This window comes from Lycium barbarum, chromosome 4, assembly GCF_019175385.1.
Source record: "Lycium barbarum isolate Lr01 chromosome 4, ASM1917538v2, whole genome shotgun sequence".
In the NCBI taxonomy this organism is placed as follows: domain Eukaryota; kingdom Viridiplantae; phylum Streptophyta; class Magnoliopsida; order Solanales; family Solanaceae; genus Lycium; species Lycium barbarum.
In genome coordinates this window covers 148,646,846-148,659,640 of record NC_083340.1, presented here as the reverse complement: position 1 = coordinate 148,659,640, position 12,795 = coordinate 148,646,846, and the positions used below count along the sequence as shown (strand labels likewise).

The 12,795-nt window shown below is 39.3% G+C and overlaps 1 protein-coding gene across 8 annotated transcripts in view; it reads right to left on the bottom strand.

Moving 5' to 3' along the window:
* Window positions 1-12,789, bottom strand: part of LOC132637024 (uncharacterized) — a 33,814-nt gene extending 21,025 nt beyond the window's left edge. For 7 of the 8 annotated variants that reach the window (XM_060354168.1, XM_060354176.1, XM_060354175.1 and 4 more), the window contains exon 1: window positions 1,821-12,789. The gene's annotated coding sequence lies outside the window, so the exon portion shown is untranslated. The remainder of the gene's footprint in view (window positions 1-1,820) is intronic. The other variant, XM_060354172.1, reaches the window with a different exon arrangement.
* Between the last annotated feature and the right edge of the window lie 6 nt (window positions 12,790-12,795).

Sequence of the window (12,795 nt, the reverse complement as noted above, 5' to 3'; positions counted from 1 at the left end):
TGTTGTATAATATTGTATAATATACTGAAAATATGGTTACGTGGCGTGATATTTTATGTTAGGCTGTATATTTTTGAAAATTTCCCTTGTTTTTTTTTTTTTTTTTGAAATTACACAAATATACCATTGGATTTTGAGCTAAAATGAACGGGTGAATTGATTAAATGACCCTCTACAAAATATAATAAATTGCCTTTGTGTTATGTCAGAACAGTCCACGTATACAGAGGGTTATATACCACTATTTATTTTATAAAGACCCCTTTTAACTAATTTCCTCAAAATGAACTTGGTTTTCATCAAATAAGGTTCCACAGTGAACCATTTGAAACTGAGGCTCAGATCTGTGAAAATCGGGCAAAAGAGAAGACAACAACGCCATGGTTGCAAAATGAATCGGGTTTGCCCTGCCAAGGTACTGGTCGGATTTTCTCTATGCCCCGAATTTTCAGCCCAGAAATTAGCTATATCATCACTGCCTCTTTAGAAAGATGGAATGTTTTTTCATAGCAATTTAGTGGACACTTAAATTGAAATGGAGGGAATAATAGTATTACTACTACTGTTGCTATCAACATTACATCAAAGGCAACATTATTATTTTTTATTTTTTTTTGGTTAATTTAAAAATGGAGTGCTGTTGGTTTGGTTGGTGGGAGAAATCATAGGCCAAACAGAGAGGGCAACCACCCTACCAAGAAATCCATTTTTTATCTGCTTTGTACATACACACAAAGAAAACATTTTGAATGTTGCAAAACTCAAGTGGAAAAATCTGATGCAATTGGGGGGCAACCACTATCAGACTCAAACTAAGATTGTACCTTTTATATAAGAACATGAACAAATGAACTAATAGGTAATGGAAAATGCAATACTGTGCTACTCTAGAAAAAATAAAGTTTGAGCAAATCTTTCTCATAAAAGAGTAGTTAAAAAAGTGATAAAGAATTATTTTATAATTTCCAAAAAGCAATTTGATTTGATTTCAAAATACAATCTATTTCTTTTAGACTTAAACATCCTTATATAGGTTTTGAACTTTTCTCCTCAGCCGTCAGCCCCCATACATGGTCTTACGACTTTGCGGAAACCACCCTCGGAATAGGAATAAATTATTGGAGACAACAAAGAGTGAAGAGTCTCAAGACCATGCAAAGTTTCCCTGATTAACATCCAGCTCCAAAATCATTTGGACAAACATATAACCACATTTCAAATATTTCTAGTCAAACAATCTCACACAGACTAGTCAAAAAATGTAAATAAACCAAGGACGAGGCTCAGATTTTCGCCTATTTAATCAAATGAAAGAGCAGAGTTAACACTGCCATGGCTGCAATCATCTGTTGCCTTATAAGAAAGACCTTCCGATTGGTCTTGCCAAGCCAAGCCATGAATAAACTCTATACCTTTTATCATTATGAATAATCTTCAGTGCCTCTGAAACTTGGGATTTTTGAAGATTAAAACAAGGCTTGAAAGTTTGAATATTGCGCAAGATAAATTGGAAGCAACAATTAGCCTCAGACAGTATATAAATCCACATACATAAAAGCTTTGGACTTATTTCACATCAGTACCTAATAATTTCTCTCTACGAAAATGTGGAGATGAATACATAGAAAATTCTTTTAAAAATGGGATTCTTCAAAAACAGAAAAAAGAACATGAACAGAATGAAATGAAAGGACCACTCATAGTAGAACTAAACTTAACAGAAGAACGGTTCAGATTAGCCAAAAAATAAATCAGAAAAAGGGCTAATCTACCATGGTTGCAAAAAGCAGACGCCTTTGTGAGAGCACATAAGAACCAACCTCACAAATTCCCCTGCCTTTGCCTAGCCAAGATACGAATCAGCTCAAAAATCTGATTTTCAAGCTTCCTTGGTAATATCATCACAGCCTCGTTCACAAAGTTTAGGGTTTAGGATCCAAGCACAAAAGGATTTCCCCCGACAAGTCTAAGAGGCAAACTAGCCGACAGATTGTGCCAAGTTTAAGGGGTATCTATGTATTTGGCCTTTTCCTTATTACTACCATAAACCTCATTACCATAATTGGCATTTCTGTTGATCAAAGGGCTGCTAAGCTTTCTGTGTAACATAGGTATAGGGATTTTCACTTGCTAAATTGAACTTCAGAGGAAGGGACTAAACACTCTTAGAAAATCTCAACATTCCTCAAGTTCCATAAAAGCCTCATTTTGAACATTAAAAAAGAAATTTAGGAGGCTCAGATTTGCCTTCTCTCGGACATAAGCTAAACCCCGCCATGGCTGCAAGCTTAAGGAGCCTTTGTGAGACACAGAAACCAAAATAGCTCCAATATTCCATAAGACACCCAAAAGCTGCCACGCCAAGATATAGCTAGGCTCAAACATCTGATGAGTAAAGAATGAAAATCATCACTGCCTTATTGAAATTATTTTGCTAAAGAGTGATTTGAAATTGGGAAATTTTGAGTGATCATTGGCTGCTAAGAATGAGAGAGGGGCGACCACTCAAACAACTCCCCGCAACTCTCTGAAACCAGCAGCCTCAGACTTAAACTAATGAGATTTTTGACATTTCCGTTTCACTTTCTGCTTCATATTTGTAGTGCCCTAATCCTTTTGGACCTCCCAAAATTATGGGCCTCATGTCAAAGGTCTTATTTGTGGAAATGACTGCTTCACTGAAATAGTTTCCTCCATACCAAATATACCAAAAGTAAGATACAACCAAACCTCTCTATAGCAGCATCGATTGTCCCGATATTTTTTTGGCTGCTATACCAAAATGCTGCTATGAAGAACATATAATATAACATTACATTAATGATCGGTTTCGCAGAAAACATGGCTGTTACGTTGAAATGTTGCAATAGAGGATTGGCTATTATAGAGAGGTCTAACTGTATAAGTGATAATTGAGGCTCAGATCTGTATTTATGCTCAAGCAAAGTAAGTCCGGCCACACCTTGGCTGCAAATTTCCCAATTGCATGTAACAATCACATGTATTTGGGTCATTGCCCAGCCAAGATACATGTCCGGTACTCTCTATGCTCAATTACTAGCTCGGGAAGATAGATTGAATGATCATCACTGCCTCGATAAGGGACTATTTTTGACATTTTCTCATGATCTGTATGTATGTGTGTTTGTATATATATGTATGTCGTATACAGACAAGATACACGCACATCATGTACATAACAATCAGGCATTGGGTTTAATCAGAAACCGCCATGGCTGCAACCTTCCCACGTTACCCCGCCAAGATACGGCTCTTATCATCTCAGGCCAACCCAATTGCTCAAAAAAGAGAATTGCATCACCATCAGTCATAAATTCGACTCCTGGAATATCCAGAAGAACTAGATGGAAATTGGGGCTCAGATCCGTGTAAAAACAGGGCAAAAGAAAAGACGACAACGCCATGGCTGCAAAAGAAAAGGGCTGCGCGATCTGGGTTTGCCCTGGCAAGATACAAGTTGGGATTCTCCATGCCCCGATTTTCAGCCCAGATTAGCAATATCATCACTGCCTCTTGCGAAATATGCAATCATTTCTATAGCAATTTGTGGACAGTTTCAAGATAAGTAAAGTGGAACAGAGGGAGTACTACTAGTGCTGCTATCAGCATCACAGAAAAGAGGGTTGTTGGTTTGGTTGATGGAAAATCATAGGCCATTCAGAGACGGCAACCACCCTCCAAGAAATCCATTTTCTCTCTGTTGGCCTCGTTCTTCCTTGTGGGCTCAGATCTTTAACTTATCTGAGGCATTGAGTTATTAGACACTGCCATGGCTGCAAACCCTATAATACAGGTCGCCCTGCCAAGATACGGGACTAAAACAACAATGCTTGATCCAATTGCTCACTAAAATTATCATCACAGCTCCATTATTTTCCTCAAATGAAGAGGATTTTAGTCACGACCTCAATTGAACAGGATCAGTTCTATTGGCTCGAACCACTGTCTCCTTGAGTTCTAAAAGATTTAAAGAACAAGAGGACCTGAGTTCGATTCCCAGAAATTTCTGGCTCAAATACGATCTTGATCAGGCAAAGAGAAGACAACCATGCAAACAACAACAACAACAACAACCCAGCATAATCCCACAAGTGGGGTCTGGGGAGGGTGGGGTAGAGAGGTTGTTTCCATAAAACTTTAGGGCTCAAATGTTGCTGAATATGAACATGAAAAGAGAATGCAACACACGCCAGGGCTGCAGACACCGGTTTGCAGATGGATGCCCTACCGGACCGCCCCACCAAGATACAGGTCGGATTTTCTCAACGCAGTGAAGTAGATTATAGCCCAGAAAGAAGCAAATCATCATCACAGCCCATTTTTCAGATCAATCAACATCAGTTGCAGAAATTAAATTTGAAGGGCAAAAATTAAAGACAAGCTCGATTGAAGGGAAAATCGAGCAATTTATTCCATCAGTTGTCCCTTAGCAACATTAAAAGTGCAGAAATTACACCCAATGACATTCTTGTAAATCACCCATTAAAACTAACTACCGTGTTGTGTCATTTTTACCCTATATATTACAGGACATAAAAGTGACTATTTGCGAAAATCAGCTGTAGTAGTATGCAGAAGCAGAGAAATGAAGAGCATATATAGTCCCTTTTTCATTTTTGAGCTAAAGGGCTGTTGATTAGAGCAAAAAAGAAAGCATAGGCATACTGGAGATTGTCAACCACCCTGTAAAATCCCTTTTTTTTCTTCGATTGCATCACCTTGAGCCAAAATTTGATGGAGGACTGCCTCTGAAAAATTGATTGTTCCAAAAAAAAAAAACTGACGAACCCAATTGGGTTTCCCATTTCAAGAGAAGGGCCATCCATTCAAGACTTCTCATAAAACTTTTAGGGCTCAGATTTTGCTGTATATGAACATGCAAGAGAAAGTGACACATGTCATGGCTGCAGACACCGGTTTGCAAACTGATGCCATACCGGGTCGCCACACCACGATACATGTCAGATTTTCTCAAAGCTAGTAAATAAAAAGCAATCATCACAGCCCATTTCAGCATCCTTTTTCTGTAAATCAGCAGTGGTAGCATAAAGCCGAGACAGGTTTGCAGATGATGCCATACCGGCTCAGATCTGTGTAAAATGAGGCAAAGAGAGGACGACAAACGCCATGGCTGCAAAATGAACTGATTTCAAGATCCGAGTTTGCCATGCCAAAATACAAGTCGAGTTTTCTCTATGCCCAAATAACAGCCCAGATTAGCAAACATCATCACTGCCTCTTTGGAAAGATGGGCACTTTTCCATAGCAATTAGGACGGTTTCACAACAAATAAAATGAGACGGAGGGACTACGATTGACATCAGCATCACATCAATGGCAACAGAAATGCCTTCTTTTTTGGTCAAAACTAAACCGAACCATGAACACCCCTAAATTATTATACCAATGGAAAAGAGAAAGCAACACACGCCATTGCTGCAAGACACCGATTTGCAAATGGATGCCGTACCGGGTCGCCCCGCCAAAATACGGGTCTGGAACTTCTTCACGCAGTGAGTGAAGTAGATAATTAGCCCAGAAAGAAACAAATTCATCATCACAACCCATTTTTTAAAAGTGTGGAAATTACATTCATGACAGTCTTGTACATCGCCCATTAAGAGCTCGTTTGGATTGGCTTATAAGTTGCTTATAAGCTGTTTTCAGCTTTTTTGAGTGTTTGGCTGGTCAGCTTAAAGTCATTTTGTGCTTAAAATAAGCTCAAAAAAATAATTGGGCCCATTTGACTTATAGCTTATCTAAAGCAGCTTATAAGCTGAACAGCTTATAAGCCAAAAAAAATAAGTTAGACTACTCCAACTTATTTTGTTTAGCTTATAAGCTGTTTACAGCATAAGCCCATCCAAACAAGCTCTAAAAGCATTTACCTTGTTGCATCATTTCTACCTTGGTGCGGTTTGTCGGTTTTCTTTGTACACCCCTAGACACCGCCATGACTGCAAACCCGATAATACGGGTCACCCTGCCAAGATACGGGCCCGAAACTATAATGACTGATTCCATTTACTCAGTAAAATTATCATCACAGCCCCCATCATTTTCATTTTCCATTTCATTGTAGTACTTTTGTTGTTATTTTAATACATAGATGGTGATAGCTCAGATAGAAAAAGAAAACAGGAAACAGTTGATAGCTAGGGTGTGAAACTCGCGAAAAAAATGATAGTTCAGGTGTGTTTTTAACCATTCTCTCATATGTATATATCCTCATACATATGCTAAAAGGGCTGTTGATTACAGCAAAAAAGAAATCATAGGCATGCCGGAGATGGTCGACCACCCTTAAAAATCCCCTTGTTTCTCCGATTACCTCATTTTTTAGCTAAAATTTGATGGAGAATTGCATCAGAAATTGGGTGTTCAGGAAAAACTGAAGAACCTAATTGGGCATCTCAGTTCCCGACAACGACCATCGATTCAAGATAATCAAATGGTTGCCGTACACTTTAGGGCTCAGATTTTGCTGTTCTACAAATGCCATGGCTGCAAGACACCGGCTTGGAAATTGATGCCGTACCAGGTCGCCCCGCCAAGATACGGATTGGATTTTCTAAATTCAGTGAAGTAGATTATAGCCCAGAAAGAAGCAAATCGTCATCACAGCCCATTTTTTCAGATCAATCAAGATTCTTGTAAATGACCCACTAAGAGCGGCTATCTTCTTGTGTCATAACTACCTTGTATTTTACAGGGCCATAAAAGCGACAATTTGCGAAAATCAGCTGTAGTAGTAGAAGCAGAAGCAGAAATTGGAAGCAGCATATATATACGAAAATTAACGTTCTTGTTTTATTTTTCTTCTGAAAGGGCAGTTGGTTTTTAATGAATGGAGAAGAATCATGGACATAACAGAGAGGGGGCAACCACCCTTTACAGAAAGTCCCATCTCTCTCTGATAGTCTCATTCTTCCTTTGTGGGCTAAACTATGATGAGGGTTCTACATAAGCATTACAATCACAGCCTCTTTTGAAAGATAAACTTTCCCACAAGTAGGCATTTGGACAATTTCGAGCAATTTTTAACAAACATAAGCTCAAATTAGAGGATGTTTGGTCTTAGCTCAGAGAAAACAGAAAACAGTACTAGTACTTCTGAAGAGGGTTGTTGATTTTGTTTATGGTGAAATCATAGGCCAAACAGAGGGGGCAACCACCCTCCATGAATTCCCTTTTCTCTGTGGCCTCATTTTCGTAGTACAGGGGTATATTTGGCCCTTTTCCGTTCTTCATACTAGGCTGAACCTCCATTTTTCTATGTACTTGGTCTCAAAAGGAGCCATGCAGGAGCAAAGCAGTCACAGATAGAGGACAGGTGTGTGTGTGTGTGTGTGTACACACACACACACACCATACATCTGCGAAAAGGGCTGCTGATTAGAGCTAAGATAAAATCATTGGCATACCGGAGATGGTCAACCACCCTGAAAAATCCTAATTTTTATCCAATTGCCTCATTTTTAGCTAAAACTTTTCCGACTCAGAATTTGCGGTATAAGAACATGCAAAGAGAAAGCAACACACGCCATGGCTGCAGACACCGGTTTGCAAATGGATGCCATACCGGGTGAACCGCCAAGATACAGGTCAGATTTTCTCAACGCAGTAAGTAGATTATTAGCCAGAAAGAAGCAAATCATAATCACAGCCCATCTTTTCATATTAACCAACATCAGCTCTCTTGTGCCCTGAGCACCATTAAGAGCGTGGAATTACACCGATGAAGGATATTCTTGTAAATCACCCATCAAAGCAGCTACCTTATTGTGCCATTTCTAGCTTGTATTTTACAGGGACATAAAAGTAGCTATTTGTGAATATCAGCTGTACTAGCAGCAGAAGCAGAAATGGACGAGCTCAAGATCATATAGTCCCTTTCAACATTTCCTTGTTTTTTTTTTCTCAAAGGGTTGTTGATTTTCATGAATGGAGACGAAATCATTGACATAGCAGAGAAGGGCAACCACCCTTTACAGAAAATCCCATCTCTCTCTGAGATGTCTCATTCTTCAATTCTGCGCTAAACAATACATTATACATACATATATATATATACGACCTCATACATATACTAAAAGGGCTGTCGAGAGGGGTAAGTTCGTTTCTTCACTTGGTTAGCTGTGAGAGGGGTAATATTGACGGCAGTGAATTTGAGGAAGAGGAAGAACACTTGTGTCCGTTGGTGTTTCATGTGTAAAGAGACTGGAGAAGACGTTAATCATCTTCTACTACATTGTCGGTTAGCATCTGAGTGGGTGATGCCGGGCTCTGTGAAAGACTCAATGGTTGGATGGGCCCCTAGAAGACGGAAGAGAAGAAGCAGAGAATGGGATGTTGCTCCCTTGGCACTCATGTGGACCATATGGAGAGGAATAGGAGAGCGTTTGACGGCAAAGAGAAAGATTTTGTTTTCCTGAGAAATAGTCTTGTTGCTCTTATTTCTTTTTGGTGCAGCCATGAGGTTCCCAAAGGTTTAGAGGATTTGGTGGCTTTTGTAGGAAACCTTGTCTTGCTGTCAGGTTCCCTACCTTTTGGTACACTTCTTGTATACGGGCTCTTTTTCTGCCCTAGTTATATGAAAATTATTACTTGATCAAAAAAAAAAAAAAAAAAAACTAAAAGGGCTGTTGATTAGAGCAAAAAATAAATCATAGGCATGTCGGAGATGGTCAACCACCCTGAAAAATTCCCTTTTTTTCTCGATTACCTCATTTTTAAGCTAAAATTTGATGGAGAATTGCATCTGAAATTGGGTGTTCAAGAAAAACTGAAGTACCTAATTGGATATCTCAGTTCCCGAGAACGACCATCCATTCAAGACCAGCATCAAATGGTTGCCATACACTTTAGGGCTCAGATTTTGCTGTTCTGCAAACATGCAAAGAGAAAGCGACAGCGCCATGGCTGCAAGACACCGGTTAGCAAATGGATGCCTTACCGGGTCGCCCTGCCAAGATACGGGTCGGATTTTCTCAATTCTATGAAGTAGATTACAGCCCTGAAAGAAGTAAAATATCATCACAGCCCAATTTTTCAGATCAATCAACATAAATAAAATGGGCCATTTGCACTTTTGGCCCCTATTAAATTAAAGACCAGCCCATTTGAAGGGCAAAAATTAAAGACCACCCCATTTGAAGGGCAAAATCATATATATATATATATACGCTAAAAGGGCTGTTGATTAGAGCTAAGATAAAATCATAGGCATATCGGTGATGGTCAACCACCCTGAAAAATCCTCTTTTTTCTCCGATTACCTCAACTTTGAGCTAAAAATTGATGGGAGAACTGCATCAACAAAATGGGTATGCAACAAATACTGAAAAACCCAATTGGGTTTCCAGAGGGCTCAGATTTTGCTGTTCTACTTACATGCAAAGAGAAAAGTGACATCGCCATGGCTGCAGACACTGGTTTGCAAATAGATACTGTACCAGGTCGCCCCGCCAAGATACAGGTCGGATCTTCTCAATGCAGTGAGTAAAGTGATTATTAGCCCAAAAAGAAGCAAATCATCATCACCGCCCATTTTTTTCACGTCATCTAGGTTCCGAACTCTTAAAAAGTGGATATTTGAGAAAATCAGCTATAGTAGTAGTAGCAGAAGCAAAAAAATATTTGGAATCTATGGTCAAACGCATACATAGTCTCTTTTCTTTTTTCTCATACATAGAGCCCGTTTGGCTTAGCTTATAAGAGCCCGTTTGGATTGGCTTACAGCTTAAAGCTGTTTGCAGCTTATAAGCTGAAAAAAATAAGTTGGGGTAGTCCAACTTATTTTTTTTGGCTTATAAGCTGTTTTCAGCTTATAAGCTGCTTTAGATAAACTAAGTCAAATGGGTCCAATTATTTTTTTGAGCTTATTTTAAGCATAAAATGACTTTAAGCTGGCCAGCCAAACACTCAAAAAAGCTGAAAACAGCTTATAAGCCAACTTATAAGCCAATCCAAACGGGCTCTAAGTTGCTGAAACTTTTTTGAGTGTTTGGTTGGCCAGCTTATAAGCCATTTTGTGCTTAAAATAAGCCCCCGACTTTTTTTTTGGGGGGGGGGGGCTTGTAAGCTGAAAATAAGCTGTTTTTTTAAGCCCATCCAAACAGGCTCATCATAGTCTCTTTTCTATTTTCTCAAAGGGCTGTTGGATTTTTATGAATGGAGAAGAAATCATGGACAAAGCAGAGAGGGGCAACCACCCTTTACAGAAAATCCCATCTCTCTGATGGTCTCATTCTTCATTTCTGGGCTAAACTACGGTGAGGGTTCTGTCATAAGCATACCATCACAGCCTCTTTTGAAAGATGGAAACTTTCCCACAAGTAGGCATTTGGACAAATTCGAGCAATATTTAACAAACATAAGCTAATATTAGATGGATGTTTGGTCTAAAGCTCAGAGGAAAAAGCAAAGAGTACTAGTACTTCTGAAGAGGGTTGTTCATTTTGTTTATAGGGAAATCATAGGCCAAACAGAGGGGGCAACCACCTTCCAAGAATTCCATTTTCTCTCTGTTGGCCTTATTACAGGGGTATTTTGGCCCTATTCCGTTCTTCAGACTAGGCTGAACCTCCATTTCTATATGCTTTTGCTGCTGCTTTGCCTGAAAAAGCAGCCATGCAGGAGCAAAGTAGTCACAGAGAGAGAGACAGAAAGAGACATACAACATATAGACACACACACAGACCTCATAAATGCTAATAGGGCTGTTGATTAGAGCTAAGAAAAAATCATAGGCATACAAGAGATAGTCAACCACCCTGAAAAATCACATTTTTTCTCCGATTACCTCATTTTTTAGCCAGAACTTTTAGGGCTCAGATTTTGCTGTGTATGAACATGCAAAGAGAAAGCAACACACGCCATGGCTGCAAGACACCGGTTGCAAAATGGATGCCATACCGGGTCGCCCCGCCAAGATACGGGTCTGGAACTTCTCAACGCAGTGAGTGAAGTAGATTATTAGCCCAGAAAGAAGCAAATTCATCATCACAACCCATTTTTTAAAATCAATCAACATCAAACACCCATTTGAAGGACAAAAATTAGGTCATTTGCACTTTTGTCCCTATTTTGTGCTGGTTTTAAATTTTTTTCCCCTCAATGGATAAGGCGCTGGTCTACAAAACCAGAGATTCTTGGTTCAATCCCCAGTAGAGTCGTTCATAGTATGAAACCTTTTCCGGGTATGTTGATGTTGTTGTAAGCAAAATTGAAGATTCCAATTGGGTATTATAGTAGAACTTTTAGGGCTCAGATTCTGCTGTATATGAACATGCACAGAGAAACCAACACAGGCCATGGCTGCAGACACCGGTTTACAAAATGGATGCCATACCGGGTCACCCCGCCAAGATACGGGTCGGATCTTCTCAACGCAGTGAGTAAAGTAGATTATTAGCACAGAAAGCACCAAATCATCATCACAGCCAATATTCAGGCTCATACAATACATTCATATATATAGTCATTTGATTCTGAGCTTGCCACGTTCCTTCAAAATTGAGGGCAAATCTGTGTCAAAGTATAATGGGAGGGGTATTTGAACCGAAAGTATAACAGGAGGTATATATTTGGACCGAAACTCAGATGAGGGTACAATTTTTGATAGTACAAGAGTATATTTGGCCGTTTTCCGTATATATATTACATATATATAATATGCATAAAAAAAAGCACCTCAAAGTATCCTCTTTCTTCTCCGACTAACTCAACTTTGAGCTAAAAATTGGGTCTTTCAACTTTTAGGGCTCAGATTTTGCTGTCGACACTCGCCATGGCTGCAGATACCGATTTGCATATGGATGCCTTACCGGGTCTCCCCGCCAAGATACGGGTCGGATCTTCTCAATGCAGTGAGTAAAATAGATTATTATCCCAGAAAGAAGCAAATCATCATCACAGCCAATTTTCAGGCAACATACAACGAATATCCCTCAATATTTGAAGGATATTTTGGTCCATCAACATTTCTATTCGTGCTTTTATAATAAATATAGATAGATAGATATACACATACACAAAAAAAGCACCTCAAAGGACAATTTGAGAGACAAAAATTAAAAAGCATTGCCTTTGAAGGACAATCCGTGCAAAAAAAACTAAGCAAATTCATCATCATAGCCCATACTTTTCTCCAATTACCTCAATTTTGACCTTAAATTTGATGAAGAACTTCAACAACAAACTGAAAATCCTCTTTTTTATCACCTCAACTTTGACCTAAAAATTGAAACTGAATAACCCGATTGGCTGTTCCAGTAAACTTTTAGGGCTCAATTGGGTGTTTCAGTTAACTTTTAGGGCTCAGATTTTGCTGTTCTACTTACATACAAAGAGAAAGCGACAGACGCCGTGACTGCAGACACCGATTTGCAGATGGATGCCTTATCAGGTCGCCCCGCCAAGATACGGGTCGGATTTTCTCAAAGCAGTATTACAGACCCGCCTATTTGAAGAGCAAAAATTGAAGACCAGCTATTTGAAGGACAATTCGTGCGATTTCTTCAAGCAGTGCAGTAGATTATAGCCCAGAAAGAAAAAGCAAATCATCATCACAGCCCGTTTTAGGATCAATCAACATCAATAAAACACTTACGGTCTGTTTGGAAAGCCACCTGGTAATTGGAATTGGCGTTATTACTAATTATACAGCCTAGTAATTACCCAATTGGGTGTTACAGTAAAAATTTTAGGGCTCAGGTTTTGCTGTTCTACAAAACATGCAATGAGAAATCAACACACGCCATGGCTGCAAAC